This window comes from Nannospalax galili, unplaced genomic scaffold (assembly GCF_000622305.1).
Source record: "Nannospalax galili isolate Female #2095 unplaced genomic scaffold, S.galili_v1.0 scaffold1200, whole genome shotgun sequence".
In the NCBI taxonomy this organism is placed as follows: domain Eukaryota; kingdom Metazoa; phylum Chordata; class Mammalia; order Rodentia; family Spalacidae; genus Nannospalax; species Nannospalax galili.
Genome location: NW_008347131.1, coordinates 1,485,828 through 1,490,126, shown reverse-complemented (window position 1 = coordinate 1,490,126; position 4,299 = coordinate 1,485,828). Strand labels below are relative to the sequence as shown.

At 46.0% G+C, this 4,299-nt stretch overlaps 1 protein-coding gene and 1 pseudogene across 1 annotated transcript in view; both read right to left on the bottom strand.

Moving 5' to 3' along the window:
• Positions 1-4,299, bottom strand: part of Ptprj (protein tyrosine phosphatase receptor type J) — a 170,122-nt gene that overhangs the window by 143,653 nt on the left and 22,170 nt on the right. The gene's annotated exons all lie outside the window — the stretch shown is intronic.
• On the bottom strand, positions 242-1,957 carry LOC103742562 (annotated as a pseudogene).

The window sequence follows — 4,299 nt, the reverse complement described above, 5'->3', positions numbered from 1 at the left end:
TCTCTGATTATTACTAGTCATAGTCGGTTACTTTCAGAGCTCCTTGGCATCTGAGCATGGATATAAAGTTGTCAGGTAGATTTCAGTGGTAATGTTTTTCACATCTACTAATTATTAAGGAGCAAATTATTATGCTTGAAGAATTTTTTTTTTACACCCGCTTCCCAGGTAGCACCCTCCCATAGCCTCCCTCCCCCCACTAGAGCCCTTATACTCTGATATCCCTGCTACTGTCTGCTGTGTTGTCAGCACCCCCAGCCGTGTTATGCTATTTTTTTAAAAAAGAAGCCTTGTTTACAAATCCTTTACCAAAAGTTCTTGAACTGCTCTGTAAGTAAGCTGAGGGTCTTCAACCCTGTACCAAACATTTTACCAGCCCCTGGTAAAACTTTAGTAAATATATTGCCAACTGTATCAAGGATGTGGGAAAACAGCGAGGCACTCATTCTAGTTCTTTCCATCTCTTCTCTTAGTTGATTTATTTCATCCTTCAATGCATCAGTTTTCTTTCTAGATCCTTCAACAAGCACTTCTTCCTGGACCTTCAGGTTGTGCTCCAGCATCTTCTCCTGCTCCCTCAGAAGCATCCCCCTTTCCCTCTCTATCTTCTGCAGAAGTTGTGAAATGTTTTCTCGGAAGCTTCTCTCTTGAGCATCCATCACTTGCTGCTGTTCCTTCTCCTCTCTCAGCAGCTCCTGCTCCTTCTCAGCTGTCTTCTTCTTGGTATGCTCAGCTGCTATGGCCCTTTGTGAATCACTAAGGGCTTTGTCTGACTGCAGGAAGCTCTGGAGGACATCATTTTCCTTAACTCCTTTCCTGGGCACCCACTCATAACTCTGCTCAACCTTCTTGGCTTCTAAGTAGAGGCTGTACCCTCTAGGAACAGAGAAAGCTCCTCTGGAAATGCTTTCCATGAGGGACTCTGAAAGCTTCTGCAGCTCAGCCTAGCAACCTGTGATACTTTTTCGCTCTTCAACAAGAACTCTTCCTTCCTTTTCTCTATAGTGGCCACCAGGCTCTTCTGGAACTCCCGCTCATCATCCTTGAAGGAATGTTCCATGAAGATGACAATGGCTTCCTTCTCACAGGCTCCGTGCATATCCAGTAGCTCCTGGAGGGTGTCTATGGGGAGACTCATGCGCTGGGCCATGGTCAGGTGCCTTCTGCACAGCAGCTGAGTTCTCACGTTGGGCCAGGGTCATCACTGCATTCACCAAACAAGGCATTGTCCCACTGTTGATGGCATCCACGTAGGTCTTCACCAGACTCCCAAGTCGATTTCCAATGGCAGCAAATCCCCCTCTCAGAGTTTTGGTCTTTGCATTGGCGAAGATATAGGAACAAAACTTTTTTAATTCAACCTGGAAATCCCATTCCAGTTGCTTTTCTGGAACTTTTTCAATTCGGGATAATAAATTTTTGTCACTTGTAGACAGGTCAAAGACAAAGCACTTCTATTCTGGAAAGAAATATCTGATGAATTCTCTAGTCAGGTTGGCATTTTGGACTCTGGGATTCTTTCCTGGAGTCAGCTTCAGTGCATTCTCCAGGTACTCGTCTTCTGTTGACTTTATCTCCATCTGACTTCAGCTCCAGAGTGAAATCCCCAACAGTCCAGAAAAAGTTTGGAAAGAAACTCATGAACTCACTGGAGTCCCCTGCTTCTCATGGCTGGGGCTGGATTTTGCCTGGAATCACTGTGTCAGTTCAGTCACATAGTGCAGCTGCTCCAGGGTCTGGTTGTTGATGGTGCCTACACTGTTGTAGACAAAGGTGCTGCTCAGAAGCACAGCCAAGGTGAAGATCCATGATTCATTCATAGGGGCATTTTTTTGCACATCACACAGGCCCTCAGTGTCCAGGAGGCCCAGGTGTGGTTTTGTTTGGTTTTTAAGGTGTTGAGGATGAAAGTCTAGGAAAGCTCACTATTATCCCTGAGCTTTCTACCCCCAGCTCAGTTTCCTATTTTTAACAGGCAAACCCATGCCCAGTTCACATTCACTGCATCCTTGCAGGGAGAAACCCTGCACCCCTGATACCACACAGAGTGTGACATATCTCAGCCAATGATGAACAAGACAGTGACTTTCAATGCTTTGTCAGCAAGTTTTAATTATAGAAGGGACTATTTTTCCTCCCCAATCTACCTCCCAAACTCAACTTCCCCACTTGTCAACATAAGTTCATCTGGATGTTGGGCTGAATTTTCTACTGAATGCATATACAAGCAGGAGTGGGAACTGAGAAGCACCTGACAACCTCTGGGGTCAGGCATAGCCAGCCTCTCTCTCTCCGATGGCTAGAAACAGTGGAGATTCTAGAATCCAACAGATTCCTTCAACTCTTCCTTAAAAGGAATGACACACGTCAGAAGTCAACCCCAGAAACTCAATTTAGCATGTCTCAATAACAGGTCAGGGGTAGGAATGTTCACTACTGAAACTTTAGTATCTAGAGAACAGGCCAAAAAGAATAAGTGGCTGAAGTCAGAAGGCTATGTACTTACATAGGCTCATACTGGGAGGAGCTGTGTGGCCTGGGCAAGTGACTTATCTATCTGGGTCTTGATGCTAATATCTATAAAATACATCATCAAGGCCCCTTCCTACTGGGAATGAAGTCCTTGGGTCTGACTACTTTTATTAATGTTCAGGGACTACATTCAAAACTCAAGTTCGTAGGTGCAGCTCCCAACCAAGCAGCCACTGCCTGGAGGGGAGACAGCATATATATCCCAGGAAGGGATGGCTCACCTATGTCCCCTGTGGAGGCACTGAGCAGAAGAAAGGGAAACAAAACAATTGCTAATTCAGGTGTAGAGGGAGAATTCTAGCTTTGTGTTTTAAAAAGAAATTCATCTAATTTGCATCACAGAAGTCTTCATATTAAAACAAATGTGTTCATCACACTTAAAAAAAAAAATCAAGTGACTGATTCATAACAGCCCTGGCAAAACAGTGGTGTCATAACAAGAGCAAGTCATCAAGAGCTTCAACAGAGGATTCTGTCTCTATTTTCTAACTGGCAATGACAAGCTTTTCGAAAAACCCAAGCAAGCTGCAAGTCATCGATAAAGGGCACGCTCAGCCCTGCCACTCAGATAAAGGGCACACTCAGCCCTGCCACTCAAACAGAGAGGCAAGGCCAGATAGGCCAGACCACTGAGAGACTTCCAGAGCCCTGGAGGTAATGCCAGGCAGGAAAGGGGCGGGGGCTGAAATGGGGGTAGACTGCCAGTGCTGGGGGTGTTCTCTTCCCAGAAACAAAGGCTCAAATTCAAATACTAGGAAAAATCAATAGTTCCTGGTTTACAACCAGCTCATTAGCCCTGGGGTGGGAGCTTTGGCAGGATCCAGAACTCCCCTAAGTAGACAAAGGATGGCCTCCCAGACCAGCAGGCCACCTCCTGCCACGCCTGCCTGCACCTGCAGCAGCGCCTCCCTGACCTTTGTCCCCCAGAGCATACAGTGCTCTGCAGGTTCTGGCAAGTTCTTACTCCACATTCTTCCCCTAACCTCTTCTCCTCCATCCCTTCCCACCACTCCTTCTCCATCCCAGCCTCCCCCATCTCTCTCCTCTTTCCCGTTCTCCCTCCTTCATCCATATCAGCCATGGAGGCAGGAGAATGCACAGGAGCTCTTGGGCCAGCTAGCCTGGAGCATACAGTGGCAAATGAGACAGCATCTCAAACAACGTGGAAGGCAATGACCAACACTCAGTTGTCCTCTGACCTCCACATCCATACAATCCCACACTGAGACATTCAGAGATGCACACACACACACACATCTTACACTCAGGCACACATAAGAAGATGTTTATGAGAATTTACCAAGAAAACTTCATCTACATAAAACTTGCATTCAAAGCAATTTCGTTCTTAACAGCCAAGCAGGAAAAACCAAGTGTCGGCCCAATGGTACTCAAGACACAATATATCTAGGAGGGACATAAAAAGGACCAAGGCACGTGTAGTACGATTCCAGTTACACCAAATACACAAATAGAGATTCGGCAAACTCAAAGAAAAAGAAAGCAAATCAGCGGCTGCCAGGCACTAGAGGGAGAGACTCCTAAGTGACCTTTGGGTACAGGATTCCTTTGGAGATAATGAAAACTCCAGAATTTGAAAGTGATGATGACTACACAGCTCTGAATATACTAAAAACCATACAACTGCACACTTTAAAGGGGTGACATTTATCATATGTGAATTATATCTGGATGAAGTTCAATAACGGCTGGGCGTTGTGGCGCACACCTTTAATCCCAGCAGGCAGAGGCCGGTGGATCCCTGTG